Source organism: Esox lucius, chromosome 1 (assembly GCF_011004845.1).
Source record: "Esox lucius isolate fEsoLuc1 chromosome 1, fEsoLuc1.pri, whole genome shotgun sequence".
NCBI lineage: Eukaryota > Metazoa > Chordata > Actinopteri > Esociformes > Esocidae > Esox > Esox lucius.
Window position 1 is genome coordinate 21,642,147 of NC_047569.1, and position 12,236 is coordinate 21,654,382.

The 12,236-nt window shown below is 39.9% G+C and overlaps 1 protein-coding gene across 4 annotated transcripts in view; it reads right to left on the reverse strand.

Annotated features, from left to right (window-relative positions):
• The window catches only part of lrfn1 (leucine rich repeat and fibronectin type III domain containing 1), a 102,379-nt gene that overhangs the window by 11,131 nt on the left and 79,012 nt on the right, over positions 1–12,236 (reverse strand). The window contains exon 4 of one of the 4 annotated variants that reach the window (XM_034292437.1): positions 9,724–9,988. The exons of the other annotated variants lie outside the window; for them this stretch is intronic. The gene's annotated coding sequence lies outside the window, so the exon portion shown is untranslated. The remainder of the gene's footprint in view (positions 1–9,723; positions 9,989–12,236) is intronic. 4 annotated transcript variants of the gene reach the window in all.

Below are 12,236 nucleotides of genomic sequence, written 5' to 3' on the forward strand. Positions count from 1 at the left end.
ATTGATCTCTCAGCATCTCCGGTGGAAAAAAACTGTTGCCAAGGCAACTCTGGTGTAGAATGTAGGTCTTTGAATAGCATTAAGATGTTGCCAGAAAAACGAGCTTTACATCCTAATGGAGATCCAGAAGATAGAGAATATATATTAGCCACCTACTTTAAAAACTGTCCATATGTGAGCAAAACCTGAGGAGTATATACACATGTCTAGTGGAATTAAAGTGCAAATTGAAATTTAATAAAGAGTAGGCTATACTGATGGAATTGTTTCGTTGCATTCAATTTACATTATTTCTAGAGTAGAACTCTCAAATGCCTGGTTTATATTACTGTATTATATTCCAATTATATTTCAAAAAAGTGTCAGTCACCCTGGTGAATCTCATTAAATATTTACACTGAGTGTAAAATACATTTGGATAACAAATTGACCTAACGGCCCAGCCTAACCTTTGTAAAACACAAATAACAAACTGAACAAGCTGACACTAGTCAAACATTTTATAATATGTTTTAAAGTATTACTTTGCAATTTACCCCAGAATATAACAATAATGTCCACATTTACTATCAATTAAAAGTATGATTTTGATCTATTTCTTCTACTTTTTACACATTTTCTCTCTTCCACTTTTGTGATGTCTACTATGTTTATTTTCTTGCATTATTTCAGCAACTTCCGGCGTGTCCAGAAGTATCGAAGACCAATACATGTCCTAGGATGCACATCTTGCCAAGCCATACTGCTTCTCATCACTGCTCACTGTACATGGAAGTATTTGTCAGTACCTACGTTGAGAGTGCATTCTCCAGCCAACAACCATGATTGAGCTTAAATGCACCCAACCCATAACAAAGAGTCATTACAGTGCAAAGAGAGATGCCAACTGTGTTTGACATCCTAGCTATCAGCCACGGAGAGTCCTAAACCATTGCACTCTGAGACCCTAGTTTTGAATGGCTGCACCTTCACAACAGGTAGGCATTTCACTGACAACATCTCCGATATCCAATTAACAAATTGCCTCTTATCAAGAGGAGAGAAGTCCTAAAGGTCATTCTTTGAAACATATTATCAAAACATCAGATCCAATCCACAGACAATTTTCATATAGTTTCAAACCAAAGTGGAGATTTGTAATTGTGATATCAAAATAGATCCATTGCGACTGATATATCTGCAAGTCCTTTATTAACTAAAGATGTTGAATTTCACAAAGAATACTGTATCTCTGTAAGAGGATGTTATAACTGTAACACTAGAATTATAACAATATACACCAAAATTATCTATTAATAAAATAAAAAATAAAAAATAATTTAAATAAAATATTTGTATTTTGAAAAGTGCAGAAAGAGTGTTTGTCTGATAAGATACCGATGAATAAATAATATCTGTTATCAAAATATTTAGATTATTTCAAGGCAAATTAATGCAAATTGAAGGTGACATTTTAAATGGCTAATTATGTGTGGTAAGGAATGCCCTATCCATAGTTCAGAAAATACCATCTCATTGTATGCTTACCCACAACTTTGTCAAGTAATGCAGTTTTCTTTCTGTATGTGACTGTAAGGCGAAAGTCAATTCCAATTAGACAATGTATGCAGTGAACTGTTAGTTGGCCCAGCTTGACTCTTGTCAGGAAACCAGTATAATTATTGACAGCCTGAGTTCATTGGAGTCAGTTCCATCTTCAACACTTGATCTATAAGCCACGCACTGTGTGGCGTTACACAGCCCTGGGGGATCTGGCCCCATCATTTCAGATACAGAATATTTTGGTAAGGAGACGTAATTTGCATTTTATAATTATAGCCACATGCAAATGCAAATTATAGCCACATGCAAATTCAACAGGATGCAGAATGATGAGCTTTGTCTTTTCAATTATAAACCTCTTCCTAAGACTGTAAAGTGAAAGTATTTGAAAAGTAGTAACTAAAGAGCCTTTCTTGAGTTGAATTAAGAATTAAATGGTTATTGAGCAAGATAAGTCGTTGTCAGAGGTTTATTTCATACCAAATCTCCTTTTGCATATTTTCCTGAGATCTAAGGGAATTGACATGGTTTTGATCTACAGTAAGGATTTTGAAGAGTACATTTGTGTAAACCTAAATTAAGCCTTGAGAAATCTCAAGATTTAGATTAAAAAAGTTGTTTTTATTGTATGAGGAATTGTATATTGTATGATACAACAACCGACACATCCTTCAATTCCTTTCAATTCAAATGTTCTATAGAATACTACAAAAAATAATGCTCATCATTTGGGGCATTCAACAGTTGAAACTGTGCAGATTCTGGTGCAAGTAGACCAAAACATTAGGCAAACCCTTCTGGTACTGTCCACCACAAATCCAGGAATGTCTATCATCAGTATCAGAATCAGTATCAGTGTGGTATCATCAGTATCAGTATCAGTGTGGTTGGACCTACAATTTGCACTGTCGGGTGATCTAACAGAATCACGGTAAGTCAATAGGTCAAAGAAATGTGCACTTTGGTAAATATTTTATTTTGGGGGAAAGGTTGGTCGATTTTGGCCTTAAAGTGAAGCAATTCATTTTAGTAGACCCATATATACACCCATAATTCCAAACAAATTGCACCCTGATACAGACATGTTTACAACCACAGGAAACATTCTTTCCTACAAAGCCCTGATTAGGTCCGTGAAAATCTTCATTAGGATGGTTTGGAAAACGAATAGGACTATGCATAATGGAATTATTGGATTTGGTGTTTTCCAAGCCAAACTGAAATATGCATACATTTTAACTGCAGAGCCAAAAAGCCTCTGACTACATTACCCTGACTAGACACCTTGTCAGCTTCCTAAATTTGTAATGATCATTTGTAATTATCAATGCAAATTCTAATTATTTGAGATGGCAACGTGCCCATTTTAGCTCTGCTATTAGAAGGTTGGTTTGGTGTTGAAAAGAGGCATATGCATTTTTTGCTTCCACTGGTCCAGTTTTAGGGTGAATGGCATCATTGACTATCCCATGTACCGAAACATTTATCCATTACTCTGATTGACTTTGCCTTGAGACTGACATTAGGCTACAAGTAAATCTTCCACCAAGATAAGAACCCTGAGCACTATTCAAATTATACAAGAAATGGCTAACTGATAAACATTTTGCAGAGGTCTACTCTAATTGCAGAAGTAAACCCCACTAAAAACTCCTAAACATTTGGTTTAAATTAAAGAGGGTAGTACATAACTTTGCAGATACAAAGGAAAGTTTCTGTATGGATGATTGATGACTTGTATTTAATATTCAAAATGTTTTATTAAAAAACTTCACATGGAATTTATTTAAATTCATAAAAATGTTAAGATCAACTGGGAACATGCCTGAATGCCATTTATTTTTTTCCCAAACCAAATGTTCCACAGTGATTACAAACTATCCTGGCCAGGCCATATTAACAATAAGCATCTTTCATGGGCAATCCCTGCCAAAATAAATACTAAAAGAAAAATGTCATGGAGGAAGAGAAAAGTATGGGAAAAACATGTTACCTAGCACAGATATTTGGTAGGAGGTACAAATGTGACAAGTGTGAATGTTTACAAAGAAAAACTTTTAGATTAACATTTTCTATTTTTGGCTTTACCAAGTTTGTTTTTGTTTTTCTTCCCTTTCTTTTTTCAGAAAAGAAGACATTTTCCAAATCTCATTATCTTTCTTTCTTAAATTATATTCAGCTGAGTGGCTCTGTTATGTGGCCCCTATTAGTCATGTAAAGTGAAGCAACATACTAGAGCAATATGCTAAAGTTGTTGCAGCGAAAGGAACAGGCAGGAGAATCAGAGGACAAAAGGACCAGGTCTGGTGAACACTGGGGAAGTACATGGGGAAGTACCTGAGGATGTGCTTGGGGAAGTACATGGGGAAGTGCCTAGGGAAGTACATGGGGAAGTGCATGGGGAAGTGCCTAGGGAAGTACATGGGGAAGTGCATGGGGAAGTGCCTAGGGAAGTACATGGGGAAGTGCCTTGGGAAGTGCCTTGGGAAGTGCTAGGGGAAGTGCCTGGGGAAGTACATGGGGAAGTGCATGGGGAAGTGCATGGGGAAGTACATGTGGAAGTGCATGGGGAAATGCATGGGGAAGTGTATGGGGAAGTGCCTTGGGAAGTGCCTGGGGAAGTACATGGGGAAGTGCATGGGGAAGTGCCTGTGGAAGTGCCTGGGGAAGTACATGGGAAAGTGCATGGGGAAGTGCATGGGGAAGTGTATGGGGAATGCATGGGGAAGTGTATGGGGAAGTACATGGGGAAGTGCATGGGGCAGTGTATGGGGAAGTGCCTTGGGAAGTGCCTGGGGAAGTGTATGGGGAAGTGCCTTGGGAAATGCCTGGGGAAGTACATTGGGAAGTACATGGGGAAGTGTATGGGGAATGCATGGGGAAGTGCATGGGGAAGTACATGGGGAAGTGTATGGGGAATGCATGGGGAAGTGCATGGGGAAGTACATGGGGAAGTGTATGGGGAATGCATGGGGACGTGCATGGGGAAGTACACAATGAAGTGTCGGGTATCTAACAGATGTAGCTGACAGTGGAGCGACATGTTGCAAACCATGTCTACGCAATTCTGGGTAGCGAGTTCTGCCTTTACTGCTATGCTCTAGAGACTTTTATAAAGAAATAATATTATATACAGCTCTGGAAAAAATGAAGAGACCACTGCTCCTTTTTCTTTCCTTTCCAAAAAAGTTGAAAAGGAAGGTTTTGTGTGAGGAACAGAAGGGTTACAATTAAGAGACCACTGCAAATTGAACGCTTCTGTTCCTCACTCAAAACTTTCCTTTTCAACCTTTTTTGGGTTAGGGTTAGAAAAAGGTGCAGTGGATAATTTTTTCTGGTCTGAAAGGTCTTCCATGTGCAATTAACCACGTTTACAGGAACAACACTTACCTTACTTATAGATGAAGACCAATACTTCTGTGCTTCCTACTGCAAAACAATATCCAGAGACTCTAATGCAATGGTATTCAAATCTAGCTCTCAAAGCCAGCTCCACTCCATTTTTCCATTGCAAGCCCCAATCATGAGATAGCCTTCTGTTGTACCTCATCATTAATTTATGATAATCAACTGAGTCTAACTTTATTTATTCATTTGAAGCGTGTGTGCCAAGTTGAATTCAGAAAATCACTGATGTATAATACACTGTTGTGTAAAAGATAAATACAAAAAATTGTTGCTTTAGAAAAAATTCATTGCATGCAGTAGGGCAACTTAAATTGCATCTTCAATTGCTCTGACATCTAACCCCGTAGTACATTTTTTATATTATGATTATTTGCATGTAAAAATTCAATCCAAAAACTGACAAAACAAAACTGACATAGCACATTGAAAAAGTAATATTGGTGGGTGGTGTGATGGATTAGAGAATATACAGCAAATACAGGGGACATGAGTTTGATGCAATTAACATATCGCCTTAAGCTGACAGCACTTTTCAGTTTTTGCTGTTAACATGGGAGATTTGTACAAGATAAAAAGGATCTTGAAGAAGGAAAGCTATTACTCCATTTTGAACCACCATGCCATACCCTGTGGATGGCGATTGATTGGAGCCAATTTCCTCCTACAACAGGACAATGACCCAAAGCACAGGTCCAAACTATGCAAGAACTATTTAGGGAAGAAGCAGTCCGCTGGTATTCTGTCTATAATGGAGTGGCCAGCACAGTCACCGGATCTAAACCCTATTGAGCTGTTGTGGGAGAAGCTTGACCGTAATGTATGTAAGAAGTGCCAATCAAGCCAATTCAACTTGTGGGAGGACCTTCAGGAAGCATGGGGTGAAATCCCTTCAGATTACCTTAACAAATTGACAACTAGAAGGTTAAATTGCTGCAAATGGAGGATTATTTGATGAAAGCAAAGTTTGAAAGACACAAATCATTATTTCTAACCATGTCAATAACTGTAGTATTCATTTTGTTTTTGTTCTTATTCAAACAAACTTCTTATACTTAAATGAAAAGGGTGAAATTGAAATATTTCTTCTGAAAGGAATATGACATAGTTTCATAGTTTCAAATGAATGGGAGCTGTTTGGAGATTCCACGAATAGTATAAGATCAAAGGTGAAGACATAACTTTTCACCTGACACAAATGTTTCAAGACACAATGTTGCTGGATGCAGATTTTACATATGTTATAATTGTTTCTGCATTTGTTAATAACAAAATCTGTAAATATTCTGGATACTTTCAAATAAATAATTTCAAATACATTTTGCAAAAATATTACAAGGGGTTTGATTGAGAGGAATAATTGGTATCTTCAAATGATCACACCTCCCTAAAGTGGCGGCAATAATTTCAATGCATTTTCATTTTGCAAAGAGCCTTTAATGTGTTTTCATTTAGCTCTCCTGGCTGTGCCATCTAGGAATCACAGCAATCCCACTTGTACTTTTGTTTGGAACACAACCCTGCCATTATACAGTTTCTGTTGTAGTTTAAGTGATCCAAACATATAAATGGCAATCTTGGTCAGGTGGGCATAATCTGAAAGCTTGTTCTTTTCCCAAAATGAGAATCGAAGCCCTCAAGCATGGGAGGAACATGCAAAAATTGACACAATATTGCACAAGTGGTGTCCCCTAAGGATTCAATGGGTGTAACAGGTTTAAATATGCAGATGGAAGCACCTCCTACTGTCCCTCATGCAGGGCTCAGAATGTGGTCAGTGAAGAGGACTTGTTAGCTATGGATGGGTAAGAACTGGGACAACCAATGACTATGTCTGTGTGGAGGGTGTGTGTGCGTGTAGGTGTGCAAGTATTAATGTTGAAATGATGCTAATATAGACGGTTTCCAGAGGAAAAGCGTCTGCTCACTTTGATCTACTCCCCAAAATATTTGTTTTTAAAGCCAAGCTGTGGTTGCAGTTTGAATTCCTTTCATGTCACGGAAATGTGAAGTGGTGATTTGAATCACAGGTGTTTGGTTTGCTTATACGCAGTGTTTTAATGTAATCCTAAATGTCTTATGAGTCCTCTTACAGGATTTTCCTTTTTCAGACCACAAAACATTATTAAATTTTGCCCAATTTGTGGGAGGGATGGGGGTCTCTTGGTGTCGTGCACTGTGCTCAAGTTCAAAACCCTCTAAGCACTGTGAAGCACAGAGAACGAGCTCTGACTGCATATAAATGATTTAGCTGAACAGCCACTGCATTACAATTTTCAACCCATAGACAGGTTTTTAGTGTATGGAGTTACTCTACTGCACATTAACCAACTTCAGGAACCCGGTCTCCCTGTTGAACCTGGCCATCTCCATATTGACGTATAAGATGCTGTAACTCAGGACAACAAATCTAACTGGTTCTTGCATCCCATCCTTGAACAGAACAGATCTTCTAGGAAGGAAGGAAATGTCAAAGACTTGGGAGTGGAGGCTGCACCACTGAGTATGCTCCCAGAATGTTCAGTGCCAATCTACGTCTTGCCAATCTAACCCTATGCATCGCAAGAAAACATGCATGGTGTCAATAATTTGCCTGTTGTGCAGTGATCCCTGGCATCTTCTGTGTTGTCAGAATGTGTAGACCCAAACATTAGGACAGCTTTGGGACCCAAGGCTGAGGGATCGGAGGGTTTTGGATTGGCCTCTGAGAAGTTCAGCCTAATGTTCGAGGGCATTCCTGCCGAATGTCACAGCTATTAATCAAACTACAACGGCACCCTGCTCTCACTTCTGCCTTGTTTGTGAAGCAAAGCAGGGCTGTTCCTGGTCAACCCCTGGATGAGAGATCAGATGCTGGTTGAATTGATGTTTGCGGGGCAGTAGGGGGCATACTTTTTTGGAGGTTTACATGAACTAATCCCATGTCTGAGGGCAGTGAAATGGACATTGCCCTTTGTAGGGTGCAGTCATTTGTCAGGGACTATAAATGTGTGTCCAGACTCTATGTGACCACAACAGAGCCCATGGCGGTTATCCTAAGGGAATAAGTATTAACCCCTGTGTTATGGGACAAAGTCTGATCTGTCTCTTTAATCATGGCCATCTAATTGTTCCCTCTACTCCTCCAGAAAAAAAAAAACATTGTAAAATAATACCTAGTAAGGTACTATAATGTTTGCAAATAAGAGAATGGCTCTTTTTTAGCCCCTCCCTGGTGTATATTCAGATGTTCCTACATGGCTGTTTGTTTTTAAAACTGGGCCACTTATTGTCCACTGAGAGTGTGAATGGCTGCTACTTCAGCATGTCCAGTGGGAATCCCTTGGTGATGAAGTACTTATAAGGTGTGCTCTGTCTAAGGCTGGTTCTAGATGTTGTGAGACCAATTGGAACTAATATTTCAAGAAACTCTGTATGGTCTCCCCTCTGAACCACTGGAATCTGTGGCTTTTGTGATCTTCTCCTACAAGACGACCCTACTCATAGGTCTGGCTCTGAGGAATTGTATTGGGAATATCCACGTGTTCGCAATCTGTGATTTTAAAATGTACCCTGCACCCAAATGCAGTTTTTATGGTTATGGTCATGACAGTGTCTTATAAACATTTAGCCTTTTTGTTTTTTAAGTCAAATTTCCACACCTTCTGTAATTTTTCTTTATATTGTAGAGATGGAACAGTGTTATAAACATGGGGAAGATATGGAGAGTCAGCGGGCTGTAGACTGGATTTGAACCCATGCCAACTCATGTGCACCAGGGTCAGTGCCCAGTGCCCAGATGGCCAGACCACCCCAGGCCACGGGTCTTTAGCTTTTTAGTTATTTCCCTTTTAGCCCCCCTCCACTTGTGTCTGTGGAGTAATGGAGGTTACATTTGTCCCACATGTACCTGGACCATACCCATGGGGACTGTTAAGCCATTTGTCTTTTTGTATTTTTATCTGCTTTGTTTTCTAAGCTCCCATTGGCTGGTGGAGACCTCCTCGGCATACAGCAGCAAAGAGTAGGAGTTTCCTAGCAAGGTGTGTGCGGCCTCTACTAGGCATTTGCTGACAATTTAGGCGCTATATAAATGATTGACCATGGCGGATATCTAGTCCAGTGTGTGCTGGGAGAGAAGAGAGTGAAAACAATGTGTGCAAGTAATGCATTAGCAAGGGCTACAGCAAGGCTTTCCTGTCAGGTTGTTCGCTTGGCTAGTCAGCCAAAGGCCACCTGGTACAGTGTCTGTTAAGTGATTGTATATCCACATTTTGTTTCACCGAGTGACCCACCTAAAGGGCACGTACAGTTATGACTTAATACATGCTCTCTGAGAGATGGAATCAGGAGAAGTATCAGTTTGGCCGGCACAGCCATGGTGCAATAAAAAGTGGTTCTGGATCAGAAAATAATGATTTATGTCATCAGAGAAGGCAGAGCTTCCAATATGCTCATTGGCTTTGCCATGCATTCTTTTATGAATTGTTCAGTAGGTGGCGCTGTAACAGTGCAAAACCCTTAGTGTTGTGCTTCTTCAGTGAACAAGTATTACAGGCATATCTGGATTTTGTATTTTCACAATGTTTAGACAACACATTTTTTTAAACAGGGGACAGAGTTACAGTCTGCTCAGAGAAAAGGTATTTCACACTCTATCTTATAAACCCTCATTTCCCAACATCCCCAGTTTCACTTCTCTGACCCTGTGTTTCTGTCATTCACTTTGCTACAACAGGCTTAATATTGAACACCTAAACAACCTTTTCGGTGCCATTATCACACTTTAATACGTACCTGCTTTTACAAACTCATCCATAAAGTTGAAGCTAGGGAAGCTCATTGTGCTGCCAGGCCCACTTATATCAATTCTGCTTCATGTGCTGCTCCTCGTCCTCACTTCCACCTACCCATGAGCCAATGCAAATTACAGTAACAGCTTGGACGTGACTGCAATCTCAAGTGCTGTGAGGTCTGCTCCATGGCCATGCATGAAGGCAGATGGAGGATGGAAGGACTTCTGCCAGGCCTCTTTGGGGGCATTGTGTCTGTCTCCCTTATGCTAGAGTAGACAATAGAAAGAGAGAAGGCTCACAACCAGTTGTTCATCTGCCTGCAGTCTCATGGTGCTCTCCCTCCCACTCCTTGTATGTGGTAAATTAGAGGAGTAAGCTTGGCTCCTCATATCATGGTCATGTTTTCTCAGTTTTCCAGATGGACACGAATACTGCCTGAATCAAATACTGTCCCCCTTACTGAGCATAGCACCAGTACAATGAACAGGCCAGTCAAACATCTCAGAAGAAGTAGACACTTTGTAACCTTCAGAGAGAAATACATTGTCATGCACAGCTGGGATCCCACAGGTACCATTTACTTGACTGAAAAACACGTAAGTCTGTGTTGACAGATACTTTTTAGTACGTTTTAGTAAGTACTAAATAAGCATTTCATAGTCAGTCTACGTGACAAATAAACGGTAAGGCTCTGCTCCAACCCACCGTTTCTACCTGCGCCCTTCAGTCTGCCAGCCCTGGTCTCTGGGTGGCTCCATGCCTACAGGAGGGCACCTCCCACTCAGCCCAGCCAAAGCTCTTCTCTGTCCTGGCACCCCAATGGTGGAACCAATGCCCCTTTTAAGCTAGGACCTTAATGTCCCTCTTTTCTGACTTTTAACATGTATTGACTATTGCTAGGTTGTATGGTTGTCCCACCCAGCTACCAGAGTCTTCAGATGAATGCCATAACTCTAAATTGCTCTGGACATGCTAAATGACAAAGAAAAACTTAAAATGAATTGATGCATGAATGCATTTTCTGTGTCTTTTTTTTAATCTAATACATGGATGCAATTAGGAAATACTTTTACTAGAGTTCCTGAATAGTAGTGCAGCATTTATATAGTCAGTTGCCTTTTTTTTATTTTACCTCTGAAATGATATTCATTAGATCTAATAAAACTACTCTTAAACATTTTCAGAAATGTAGTAAAGCTTTGAAATGTAATATTTAAAATCTCTGCTGTAGAGTTGTGCAGTTAAACTACTGGGGTTGCAGTTGGTTTGAACAACGAGGTCACAGAGACATAGAGCATATCATTATAACCGTCTGATTACATCTCCGCATCTCCATATCTTTGATCAGTGACTTTAGAAGAGTTTGGAGAAGAATCTCTGTTTCTGTTGGTGTCTGAGGGGAAGCATGAGTCACTCATGTCTCAGAGGAGTAAAAGACAAACAACTACACAACAAACAGTCAACAGAGCATCTGAGAAAGCCAATGAACATCTAAGCCCTAGTTCAAACAATGCTCTATCGCCACACCTTCTAAAAAATATATTATTTATAGTTTTCTTTTTGGAAAAGTCAAGAAAGAGTAAAAACAATGAACGTGCTGCGTCAGACTTGAGGGCAGTTTGGTAGCCAATGAGGCCCGTTGGGTGAGGGTGAAGTCATATTTGGTTTCATGCAGCGCACCAAAACAATTCTTACACTGTTGGTACTCATAGTGCTATGTCAATCCCAGGAATACAGGTGTGCTCAAACTTTTGCATACACTTGGAGAATTGGTAATATATGTATCATTTGTAAAGAAAACATGAGTGAGCAGGCAAAACACATCTTTTATTTCTTATGGGATTCACATTCAACTGTGGGTCATAACAGGATGGCACAATCATAAAATTGTATAACAAAACATGGCAACAAAGAAAAAATGAACTGACCCTTGTTCAAAAGTCTGCATACCCTTAGTTCTTAATACTGTGTATTGCCCCCTTTAGCAATGAAAGCATGCAGTCTTTTGTAATAGTTGTCTATGAAGCCCCAAATTCCTGCAGGTGGTATAGCTACCCATTCGACTTGGCAAAATGCCTCCAGGTCATGCAAAGTCTTTGGTCATCTTGCATGAACCGCACGTTTCAGATCTCCCCGGAGTGGCTTGATGATATTAAAGGTCAGGAGACTGTGATGGCCACTCCAGAACCTTCACATTTTTCTGCTGTAACCACTGGAGGTTCAACTACGCCTTGTACTTAGGGTCATTGTCATGCTGGAAAGTCCAAGAGCGTCCCATGCGCAGCTTTCGTGCAGAAGAATACAAATTGTCTGCCAGTATTTTCTGATAACATGCTTCATTCATCTTGCCATACATTTTCACAAGATTCCCTGTGCCTTTAGAGCTCACACACCCCAAAAACATCAGTGAGCCACCACCATGCTTCACAGTGGGGATGGTATTCTGTTCACTATATGCCTTGTTGACCCCTCTCCAAACATAGCGCTTATGGTTGTGACCATAAAGCTTTATTT